Below are 13,383 nucleotides of genomic sequence, written 5' to 3' on the forward strand. Positions count from 1 at the left end.
GCCGATTCAGGCCGGCCAAACCATCATGCGCAGGGAAAGTTCTCTCCAACCTAGCAAAGCTGACTCAGTCTTTCTGGGAGCACAAATCGAGAGCAGCTTCAGGATTGCTGCAGGGCAGGCTGGGAGCCTGTGCCTTCAGAAGAAGAGAGGAGAAGTAGAGCGCGACCCGATGCAGGGCAGCAGGTAAGTTTCTTTTTTATTTTGGGGGTTGGAAAGGGGTATCAATGTTAAAAAATAAAAAAAGAAACTTACCGGCTCTTTTCCGTGACACGAGCCGCGGCTGCTAGAAAGGGTTATCACAGTAGTAGAATAGGATTTGGGATGAGTCAGAGAGTGGAGGTAGAGGATATATTGAGAGAAGTATTGGGTGAAAAATAGGGTAGTGCATTGGGAAGAGTAGTAGAATGAGGTTTCAGATGAGCCAGAGTGGAGGTAGAGGATATATTGAGAGAGGTGTAGGGTGAGTGAGATACAGGGTAGTGCATTGGAGATGCTGAATTACAAGTAAAGTAATAAATATAAAGATACAGAAGTGCATGAAAGGTATATATGTATAAGGGAGGTAATATATATAGATGTAAGTTGTATTTAATAAACTCAGACTTTCCAGTGTTGCTGTACTTTTAAGATAATGTATTTAATTTTATATTTATTTATTTGTAATTCAATAGTGAAGCAATTGTAGATAAATTTTCTTTTTTTTACCGAGTTTTTTATAGCGCAAACTTGACCCAAATCGAGGATCAGAGCGCTTTACATAGCACCAGTTGCATTACATGAGGACACATTTATTTTTGTTAGGCATGATGAGATTAAGTTATTTGCTCAGAATCACAGGATGTTCAGCGTCATTGCCGAGACTTAAACCCAGATTCGAGGTCGACCGCCCTAGCCGTTAGGCCAACTCCTAAAATATGAAAGATCCTTAATCATGCAGTCATCTATACACATGTGAAACATTTAATAGAACCATAAGTAATATGTACATTTGTTTAGCGGAACTAACGATTATCTATTTATTTATAAGCATAATTATACATGTTATACAAAGCAATACACATATGTAGGTACACATTTATAGTCCAAATAAATGCTTCTATACAGAGGGATATGCTGCATATTTATGTTTGAGTATGGTGGTTATGTGGGCAAGAGCCAACTCTTGAGTAATCTTCTGAAGAAAATGCAGTTTTTACCCCCTCCCACGCTTGTGATGGAACCGTTCCGTCACACCCCCCGGGTGGGCTGTGCTGGTGACGGAACGGTTCTGTCATGGCCCGCTTGCCGCGCCTGCGCGGTGCTGATTTCGCGCCTGCGCGGCGCGTTCTATTGAGCGGGTGGGGTTGTGACAGAACCATTCCGTCACAAGCACAGCTCACCCGAGGGGCGTGACAGAGCGGTTACGTCACCAGCGCGGGAGCGCCACGCAGCCCCCCCGCCACCTAGCACTGTGGCGGAATAGTCACCGCAGTGAAAGGGTTAATACAATAATGAAAACACAAGTCATCTCCGATACTAAGCAGAATGACATAAGTGCTTTTTCTTTCTTTTTGTTTGCTGATCCGAGGTAGATCAGTAACTAAAAAGAAAAAATTTTCGTGCCGGTGGGTATGGGGAAACAACACAGAATAAGGAATAGAATCATGGAGGATTTGAGAGCGGGTTACAAATGGCACTGGAGCAACTGAGGTGGGAAGAAGAGCGACAGCAACACAGGGGGTGCAGATAGTCGGAAGCAACACAGTTGGGGTAGTGCAGGGAGGGAAGCAAACTAGAAGAAAAGGAAGTAGCAGCAACCATTCGGAGAAGAGGGAGTGCTTAATGTAAAGCGCTCTTATACATTAGGGTCTAGCCAGTGCTATGTAAAACTCATAAAATAAATAAATTAAATTAAATAAATGTGGAGAGGAGAAGCAGACAAACGACAACGCAACCCGGGGGGAGTACATGAGAGCGACTGCATCACAGATTGCGGGGAGAAGCACTCTGCCAGGGAAGGGGGAAGTGCATGAGGGAGACAGCTGAAAAAACACGTTCACTTTTGTGGACCGCTTAAACAAGAAAAATAGCGCCTGTAAAGTTAGCAGTGGAAGGACACAAGTAATGCATTCATGCTCCGAGGGAGGGACAAACACAGTAAGAGGAAGTAAAGCCAGCACAAATTAGTGACAATGAAGCCAACCAATTGTAAGCAAAGGAGGGGGTATATGCCCAATGTTAGCTGACAATACTTATCATAACAGACCGTGCATGTGCTGACTAGTAGGGGAGATCTAAACATGTCTGGTCGTTCTAGTTTTATAAATTATTATATATTGTTTCTCCATGACTGAGACTGTATGTTTACCTGTAATCTTGTCGGGCTGTAAACGAAACATGGTTCCCTTTGTTAATTTACTGAGGAAGTAACGAGTGTGGTTTAATAAATCTACCTTGTTTGATGCTGATTTAGAATTTCTCACTTACATATTATTTTCTTGGATTTATCACTCATTCTTGGCTACGTAGCACTGAACTAGGCAGCCAACAGCATTTACTGATGTCTCACCCCATTCTGAAAGTGTAATTAGGATGAGACATGCCGTCAGATTTCTGCCGCTATTAAAAATAGGATTAATTCTCTCCTAGGGGTCCCTCATAAATATTTGATGCCGTTTTTGCCTATTTACTCTTTTTAATTGCCAGTTGGGTCTGCTTCCAAAGAGTACGAGTAACTGATACTGAAGAACTCTCCATGGGGAATCGACTCATGGAACATCAAAGGGATGCTTTGAAGAGATCATTTTTTCCCAGTTGGCAGTGGAGGAAAAAAGTCTCAGTATTTCAGCACTGATTGTGTGAACCTGAGCACTGTTTGCGTGACCAGCGCATGCGGGCTGCGACCAACCAATGCAATTACGTCTGTGTGTGGTTTAAAGCGTCTGAGCTTCCGTGGGTCCTGTGGACCTCATGTTTATGGAAGTACCCAAGAACCTCAAAAAGCGGTGCATTTCTATGTCGATATTTCAACTCCATTTGTGCCACAGATGGCAAAAAAAACATCGAAACATTGGTCGATGCTCAACTATTAAGTCAATAGGGTTGCCACCTGTCAATCAATCAGTCAATATGCTATATTATTGTTATAATTCTGACTGGCAGAGTGCTTGGTCGCTGGCTTGTGCGTGACGTGTTAGAGGTTCCTCAGTGGAGGTCGTATTAAAGGCTACTTATTCTTCACTTACCTGTTCCAGGCGTCTTTGTAACAATTATGCTTATCGAGACCCAATGGAGTCCAGATGGTGGGTAGATGTTCTCTCTAACCCGAATAAAGTTGTATCCAAACACGACATTGTCCCGATAGAGCAGGTGCTCTACCAGACCCTGACACTGACGCACGCACAACATATGTCTCTATGTGGAAGGTGCTTCCCCTTGTCTGAACATACATTTATCTAGAGCCAACACAACATAGGTCCATATGGTCCAGGTGTTCAACTGACCCGAACAATGATTTATTCAGACCCAAACACAACGTAAGCCGCTATGGGGCAGGTGAACTCTCTGAGCCACGCAGGTCATTCCAAACAAAACTTTTCCATCAAATCGAGGGATGTGCCATAGTTTTCATTAAGTAGCTTACCGGCTTTTTAGGCCTCCCAGAAGGTAGCTTAGTTTTGTCTTCTACATGTAAAGTTCGGATAACTGTGCTGTCCTATCTTTGTGCTATGCAATTGAGTTGGTCTAGTCTGCCCTATTAGTGAAACCCCCCCATTTCTCTCCTCGGTGTCTGCAGCCGGTTCTCTTCCTAGCATACACCTTTGCCATAATCTGTATGTATGTAGGAGTACTTGCTTTCTTGTGTCGATCAGACTGTAACTTCATGGTTTGGATGGAACAGAACCTTAGAAAATATTATGATGTTTTGGAGCCCGAATTTACTTTTCTATGGAACAATGAGTTCAATTAAAATATCTGGGTATGATGCATTTAATTTTCTATTATACTGAGAGAATATAAACTCTTTTCTCTTATGCAGCCATACAGCCCAGCATGTTTTTTTTTGTACAAAACAAATCACCTTTTGTTATGCACTTCACCAACCAGGAGTCCCAGGCGGTACGATGTTGCTTTCGGTAACTTACTTGCCCCTGCCTAGAACCAGTTTTTTTTTTTGGTGTTAAAACTTTGAAGCCAGGTCAGTAATGGTGCGGTTTAAAAATAAAATAATAATAAAAAAACAGAGTACACATATTTAATGATGCATAGAGGGATCGGTAGTGGTGTATCCAAAATTGGAGAAAAAAAAACGCACATACACTGATAATAGTATAGTGGACAAAAATGCTGGATAAATCAACACAATCTTTTAGATGTTAAAGACGTAGTGCTTCATAGACCACTAACCTCCACTACCAAGAGGGATCAAAATGTCAAACAAAAGATTGACAAGTATACAACCAGACAAAAGAGGTCGGAAAGAGCACAATCCTAGAATGCATGTACATATGAGACTAATAGGTTATATAGTCATAACAGTATTAGGACTGAAAACAATTTGTAGCTTGTAATGTCAGGACAGAACAGATCAATAGATAGAATTCATGTTTGTATCATCATTTTCTTTATTTGGAGATCCATAAAAATTTGCAGTTGATAAAAAGACAGCCGACACGTGTTTCGTCCGTACTAACAATAAGTACTCAGACTTTTTCAAGGCTAATGGAGATGAAGTATCACGGCGCATGTGTCCCCTAGTCATACGATTGTGACCATAGCCATAAGACTCCTTAGTCAAAGTAAGTAACAAGGATCCAAAACATCCAATGGGATCAAGCGCAGTAAAATGATGTGGGAAGTGGCAGAACAAAATTGTCAGCTTGAATTCAGCACAGGCTAAACATGTCCCTCATATGGATAAAAGAGTTGTCAATGAGAGTGCACAGTTCATATTCCCAGTAGACAATGGCCAATAAAATTCCACAATCGTTATATCGGCCCAATCTTGAGTCGAGTAGTGTATGACAAGTGAGCTGTTGCACGAGCGTACTGTAGTGTGGCCTCAGTTGGTTAAGAGGCGGTAAAATTATGTCCGGCACCACCTGATACTGGCACCCTGTGACATATTTAATGATGTTAAATGACTGGCATTAATCGCCTTTCAAACTGCACAGAACAATTCTCGTCCTCTACCTCTAGTTGTTGGCCAAGTGGCCACCCGGAGCAGTGCTGATCCTTATGCTTTGGTCATGCCCAGATGTCCCCTTGTTTTGCTGAGCTACTGCTACTTCTATCTTGTTTGATTTGTCCATGAGCAAATCAAAAAAGCTAAACATTGAAGGATCTGGAACAACAGCCCTGTATCCATAAGGTTGTCCCAACACTGCTCCAATTTAGAATAGAGCAAAAAGAACAAATGATGGACAGAATGCAAAAAAATGTCATACATTCACCCCAGTAGAGAGATCTGGGCCTAAATCTATCGTTTATTTGTTCACCATGCCATTCCAGTTTGGACCCAGCCATATGCAAATCAGTCTTGCCCCTGCGCCCAATAGGAACAGTCCAGCCCGAACTGCCAGGCCAGGTCCTCCCTGGACTGGAAACAAGCATCCTAGGATCGGTTTCAGGATTTAAGCCCTCATCAGCCAGGTTAGTTTGACTCTAGTGGCATGTAGAGCACGGGACTCACGTCTCAGCATACCCGTCCCACTCAGGGTGACAAATGCAAAAAGAACAATCGATGGACAGAATGCAGAACAATGTCATATATTCACCCCAGTACAGAAATCTGGGCCTAAATCCGTCATTTTTTTGCTCACCATGCCATTCCAGTTTGGGCCCAGCCATATGCAAATCAGTCCCTTGCTCACTGTGCCACTGGATTTAAGCTAGCCTGGCTGATGATGGGTAATACCCAGAAACGGGTCCTAGGATGTTTGTTTCCGGTCCAGGGAAGACCTGGCTTGGCAGTTCGGTCTGGACTGTTACCATGAGGCACAGGATCATGACTGATTTGCATATGGCTGGGTCTAATCTGGGGTGGCATATTGAGCAAAAGAACAATGGATTTAACCCAGATCTCTTGACTGGGGGTGAATGTATGATTTATGCAGCATTTCGTCCATCATTTGTTTGCATAGCACTTTTCACCCTAAGTGGGATGGGTAAGCCCAGATGTTGGTCCCTTGCTCACTGTGCCACTGGATTCAAGCTAGCCTGGCTGATAAAGGGTAATACCCAGAAACCGGTCCGAGGATGCTTGTTTCCGGTACAGGGAGGACCTTGCTTGGCGAACCCTAAGAACGTCCCTGACCCCCCCCCCCCCCACCCTCCCCCCCCGCCCCCCTGAGACCTGAAAACAACCCCTACCCCCAGCTCTACAAACTACACCCAACCCTTAAAAACTACCCCCAATACCCGGCCCTAGTCCCCCTTAGCTCACTGCATCCTCTCCCGATTCTTCCTGTTCCTGAGCCCACCCATTCCAGCATCTAGACTGGGCATATGCCTTAACTACGCATATGCGTGGTTAAGGCAAGTGTGGTTGCACTTGCGAGGAAACGGCATGCGTGGCTTAGCCTGCATTGTATAGACTGTTTCTCTCTACTCACAATTCACCTGCGGCTTGGTTGCTTACAAGGAATGAGCTCTTGTATGCAGCAGGCCTGGATGTCAACAGAGACCATAGCATAGAGTTCAGATGAACTGTGTGGTGTGCAGCAGCCCCAGCAGTGAAAGTGTGCATCGCTTCTAGCACCAGATTGCATTGTGGGAAGTGTATGGCCAAGAGGCACCTGTGAAAGAAGCAGGTAGGAGATGAAGGTTGGGACAGTCGCCTGGGTCTTCATATCCTTACAATAGAAAATTGCTTACATGCCAGTTGGTGGTCAACTTTAGAGCCACAAAAAAACTCCTGGACACAGGTAAGCCTGAAGGAAGTCCGCAAACCTCTGAGTTTTACTCTGGTCTGTTTGAAATTGTGCTTTCTCGGCTAGCACTATAAGGCTTTCCATTGGTTTACTTGACTAAAAATAATGTTTTCACTAGCATGGCTGCCAAGCGCCACATAATAGGACCTATTCACAAACTGCATTTTGTAGTATGTTAGCAGTACTACGAAATGCTACTCACAAACCTGCATACAGCGGTACAAACATACATACGCCTCCACCTCTCCTATCTTTTATGTGCAGAGATATCCCCTGACGGAGATGTCCACACAACTAGATATAAGTTTAAGAAACTAAAGGGTCCATTAGGATGTAGGGCGGATCGCCACCGCCCGCATGGCGGTGGCGATCCGCCCTACATCCTACCCCGCCCGCCACCCATACCATCCGCCACTTTTCCGCCAGGTCGACCAGGCAGAAAAGGGTTTAATATGGTGCCGGTGTCTGCTAGACACCGCCATCCATATTAGCATTGGAGCAGGAACATTCCTTTCGGCATGCAAAATTTTCTGAGGGGGTGCACATGGCATTGTCATGGACATGGTGAGAGGCACCTCGCGGTGCCTGTCACCTTGTGCATGACAACGCATTCCCAGCATTGTGGCGGGCGGTGCTAGGAGCATCACTCGCCACAATGCTGGGAATGGAGAATGTCACCGCCACGGTGGTGGTGGCATCCTAATCGCCGGTGCGGGACCGCCGCACCACTGGCGGCCGGTCCCAGCACCGCTCCTCCCGCCATCCTAATGGGCCCCTAATGGGAAGGATAGGAAGATGTGGCTGGAAAATGGCTGGAAAATGGGGAATAATTTCTATTAAAGTGGAAGGGTATGGGGAGGAAGAAGGGCTCAAAGGGAAGTTACGGAGTGCTTTAGGGAAGTACATACACCCACCAACAAATAAGTAAGCCCATTTCTAGTCACAAACTATACTTTTAGAATTACTACACCCAAAAAAGGACTCTAAACAGTTGTAAATGTACTCCCGCACAGTGCTAGAGTAAATAAGCACCACACATAGTCAACCACTGGTACAGCAACATTTTCCCATAGAACGAAATGGAGGAAGGAACTCGAAATAAAAAAAACCATAGTAACTAATATTAAATTAGATTAACTTATTGTAACATATAAATGCATTTAATTTTGTGTTTAAAAATATATGTAATGTACATATATAATATAATTTTGTTTATATATGTGTATATATATATATATATAACTCCAGAGACCTCCCTCCAAAGAAGAAGCAGAAGCCTGAAGGGGAACAATTCAGAGAGGCTTTAATGACTCAGCACAGCTCCAGTGGCGGCAAATGCATTTCGGCGTATGCCTTCATCAGCGCCCAACACCAGAATGACAAGCATGGTAAGTTCCTCCCTGCTGCCTGTTGGATGTTTAGCCAAGGTCCGCTCCTCTCCCTATATATATGTGTGTATATGAATATATATTACCTACTGGCGGTCGCCAGTAGGTATATATAGTTAGGATTTTTTCTCTATGGGACTTTTGAAAATTCTATGTCTAATAACTTTGGCGTTTGTGGACGGAATCGGCTGAAATTTTCAGGAAAATGGCACATTTTGTTTCTGAGCAGCCCCTGAAAATTTGGGGGGGTTCCGTCAAGGGGGGGCCGAGAAAAAAGGGGGGTCCCAAAACGCGTTTTTCCCATTCATTTTTCCATAGGGCGTTTGGCCTCACTTTTAGCTCGAACGGCTGAATGGATTTGCACGAAACTTGGCAAAATTGTAGGGACTGTTAGCCCGATGTGCCTTTGCTAGGTCTCAATATATGTGCTCCAGTGGATTTTGAGAAAATAACGTTTTAAAAAACAGATATATCTGTGACAGCGTCCCGGGTAGCGCTCCGGTTCGCGTACTTTTCGCGTTACGGAACTTTGCGAAGCGAAGCTGATTGGCTCTCCGGTGTCTGTCAACATTCTAAACAGTCCGGAACGTCCGCCATCTTGTCTCTCGGTAGGATCGAGAGACAAGAGGAGGAGAAAAACGAAGGGGGAATTTAATGAAAGGGGGCAAGGTAGACCCCTCTTGACCCCCTAGGAATGATGTTGGGGTTATTAAAGGGTCCCGTGGGGCAAATAAAAAAAATTTGATTTTTCGCGGTAGAAGCGCTTCCCGGTTCGCAAACCGGGTCGCGAAACGGGAATTCGCCATTTTGTGTTTCGTTTTAATTAAATTACAAGATGGAGGAAAAACAATGTGAGAAATGGGTATAAGTGGGTACGGGAGACGTATCCTGACCCCCTATGTTTTCTGAGGGTGGCTGAGGATGCTCATATATGTTGATACATGTCTTCCAGCTGCTGCGCGTGAGCGTTTTTTTTTTGGCTGCGTGACATCTGTTAACGTTCGATTCGAAGGAAATCAGGAAGTGTTGACCGCCATTTTGTCACTGCGAGTAAATATATTGTTAAAAATAATTGTTATAAATTAATCCGTATTGATAAACATTGTCTGCGCCATCTTGCCTTTTTTCCAATGCCACACTTTTGTCGTGCACGGCAGCCATTTTAGATGCCTTGACCAGACCCACTCTCTGCACGCCGCCGATCCTCAGCATGGCTCCCCACCCTCGCAAGCATCTCCCCCACGCACTGGTCACCCCCGCTCTCTCTCTCATGCATGGGCCATAAACCTCCCCCCATCTGCGCTTCTCTTCCCTGAGAATCACACCCTGTGCCCGCCCGACACCTCCCTTTCACCCTATTCACTACCGCACCCTCTGACACTCCTCTTCCTCTGTGTCTGATTGTCCAGGCCGGTCCCAGGCTATCACCTAGCCCTGCGGATGTAGTTTATGGCCCCAACTGTAAAGAATCACCCCTCTTCAAAGGAGTTACAGTAGATCAAGGCCCCCACCCCATTAGATCCGTCACACCACACGCGTTCCTACTATCTGATAACGATCCTGTATTGTGATTGGGGAGGGGATTCTCACTGTAAGGGTGTGTGGGACCAAGCCTGAAGCGGAAGATTCCAGGGATGCCTTTTTGTACATCAAAGTCTTCACAATTATGTGTCACATTAAAAATATATAGCACTCCAACAAAGTAGTAGGATTATAACACTTTAATAACTTATAAATATATACAACGCTCCAACAAAGTAAACACGTTAAAAAAAAAAAATGAAACAACTATTTACATGGCAGCCTGCTGCAACATCCATCTCAAAGCAACAATGGGCTGCTTTGGTCTGTCTTTTAGTCGGCAAAATCCGTCGGCCTGTGAGGTGGCGTCAGTAGCGGTCCGCTGTGCGAATAGGCCGAAGGCAGCACAACGCGCCGAGATCCGGACGGCACCCAGGTGGTGTCCAGTAAGTTGCCGCACTGGTCTGGCCGTCCTACAATGCTGCGCCGAAAAACGGCGTGGGGCACCCCGGGGTGGGGGAGGCGGAACGAATGGGCCTCCCCCGCCTCCCCAGGTGGAGGCTCCTCTGCTGCAGTGGGGCGCCCTTTAGCGTTTCAGTCGCCATTCAGCTGTTTAGCGCCCGCTTTTGCGGCACTGTGCCTCATCCGCCATTCAGCTGAGTTGCGCCCACTCTTGCGGCACAGTGCCTCACCCGCCATTCAGCTGAGTTGCTTCCACTCTTGCGGTGCAGCGATAGGCGGCTGCCACAGGACTCTTAAAATGGCGGCCGGCTCTTTGGATTTGGGCCTGGTCCACTAAAATGGCCCTGGGACACATTTGAACTCGGACATTTGCCTGCTAGGGCTTGGGCCCCATTCTCGAAAGCGTCCCCTCAGCCTTGAAGATTCTACAAAAGTCATCGGGGCCCCCGACTCCCGCAGGCTTCCGGTGGGGAACGGCTGCCATGATTGCTTGCGGAATGGCCACGACGGAGCTACGAGATGGTGGTGCTCTCATGCTGACGCCAGCTTCAGTCTGAAACATCCAGAAACACTGTAGACTACCAATTCGATGACTTCCGGTGGAGCCCCAACGTGACCCGGTAGGGAAGAACTTGCCCTCTCCTCTTTTGACTGATGGTTCTTGTTGCCTGTCCCCTCTGTTGTCATCTAACGGAACCTTTTTGGATTGCTGAGTGAGAAAAAAAAAAGGTGGGGCTTTCATCATTTGGGAAAAAAAAATGTTTCAATCCAATGAAAAGTGTTATTTTTAGGTCATATGATCAAGCCTTCCATCATTAGGAAACCAAAAGTAAAATGAACCAATGAAAAGTTTTATAAACAAGTCACATGACCTGTTATGCGACTTTGGGCTATAAAAAGCCTACAAAATCCGTTGGCCTGTGAGGCGATGTCAGTAGCGGACCGATGTGCGAATAGGCCGAAGGCAGCACAACGCGCCGAGATCCGGATGGCACCGAGGTGGTGTCCAGCAAGTTGCCGCACTGGTGTGGCCATCCTACAATGCTGCGCCGAAAGACGGCGTGGGGTGCCCGGGGGGGGGGGGGGGGGAGGCGGCACAAACGGGCCTCTCCCGCCTCCCCAGGTGGAGGAACCTCATCTGCAGTGGGGCGCCCCTTAGCGTTTCACTCGCCGTCCAGCTGAGTTGCGCCCGCACTTGCTGCTACAGTAGGCCGAAGGCAGCACAATGCGCCGAGATCCGGATGGCACCGAGGTGGTGTCCAGCAAGTTGTTGCACTGGTGTGGCCATCCTACATTGCTGCGCCGAAAGACGGCGTGGGGTGCCCGGGGGGGGGGGGGGGGGAGGCGGCACAAACGGGCCTCTCCCGCCTCCCCAGGTGGAGGCACCTCATCTGCAGTGGGGCGCCCCTTAGCGTTTCACTCGCCGTCCAGCTGAGTTGCGCCCGCACTTGCTGCTACAGTAGGCCGAAGGCAGCACAACGCGCCGAGATCCGGATGGCACCGAGGTGGTGTCCAGCAAGTTGTTGCACTGATGTGGCCATCCTACATTGCTGCGCCGAAAGACGGCGTGGGGTGCCGGGGGGGGGGGCGGCGCAAACGGGCCTCTCCCGCCTCCCCAGGTGGAGGCACCTCATCTGCAGTGGGGCGCCTCTTAGCGTTTCACTCGCCGTCCAGCTGAGTTCCGCCCGCTCTTGCGGCACAGTGCCTCACCCGCCATCCAGCTGAGTTCCGCCCGCTCTTGCGGTACAGTGCCTCACCCGCCATCCAGCTGAATTGCGCCCACTCTTGCGGTGCAGCGATAGGCGGCTGCCACAGGACTCTCAAAATGGCGGCCGGCTCTTTGGATTTGGGCCTGGTCCACTAAAATGGCCCTGGGACACCTTGGAACTTGGACGATTGCCTGCTAGGGCATGGGCCCCATTCCCGAAAGCGTCCCCTCTTTTGACTGATTGTTCTTGTTGCCTATCTCTTCTGTTGTCATTTAACGGAACCTTTTTGGACTGCCGAAAGGGGTTCTGGTCCGACCGCTGGTTGGTGGAGACATTTTGACTATATCCTGGACCTGCCCGGCCTCGCCCAAAATGGCGCCGGTATAAATGGGACTCGTAACTCCTTGTTGTGTACTGGTTGCCCAACCTTGATATCACGAGATACGTATGCAGTTTTGAAGGACATGGCGGGCGGGGACGAGTACTGATTGAACATTTGGACATCCCTATTGATATTAAGTTCTGATGTGTTATTGATTACTGTACTATTGAAAGTTCGAATTAACGTCACCCATGGTACTTGCCCGCAAATGTATATCTAGATAATTTTATTGTAACTGGCCCTGTCGTACTTTAATTATAAAATGTACGTCCACCGATTCCGCAACTGTTAGACACCTTAGTTCTTGCAACCTAATGGCCCGCCCGTTACGTTCTTCTACAGTGTAAATATCCCCTCATCATATACGATTCCAGTTTGCTCCGTGGCCGGCCCACGTGGTTATAGGCCCGTATTTGTATACTGACATTTTCACAATAAAGGTTTTTAAAACAAAACATGGTAGTAGTACCTAGATTGGTAAAGTTTTGAATAATAGCCACTGTTTTCGAATCAGTAAAAGGCAAGTGAAATAAAGCAGCCCGATTACATGACGGTTAAAAGGTATAATACGCAGGAACGCAGTAAAGATAAATGGTCAAGGGCTTTTGTGTTTTCCACTCCTGCAACATAAAGTGATCGATAAGAATCCGATATTCATGCCTATCAGCGACTAAGACAGCAGGCCGAGCCTCTTTTGTTCAACGGCTCCCTCATGGGACAAAGAAACGCCCTTTTTCTCGAAATAGGAATATTTTACTTGCAGGACAGTTGTAAATTTCCCGGGAAAATACATTAGCCTGGAACATTGTTAGTGATAAACTGTAAATGCATCTGGGTCCTTTGCTTTACAAGTCAGAGTGAGAAAAAAAAGGTGGGGCTTTCATCATTTGGGAAAAAAAATGTTCGAAAGCAATGAAAAGTGTTATTTTCAGGTCATATGCCCAAGCCTTCCATCATTAGAAAAACAAAAGTAAAATGAACCAATGAAAAGTTTTATTAACAAGTCATAT

This window comes from Lissotriton vulgaris, unplaced genomic scaffold, assembly GCF_964263255.1.
Source record: "Lissotriton vulgaris unplaced genomic scaffold, aLisVul1.2 SCAFFOLD_2748, whole genome shotgun sequence".
NCBI classification, from domain to species: Eukaryota; Metazoa; Chordata; class Amphibia; order Caudata; family Salamandridae; genus Lissotriton; species Lissotriton vulgaris.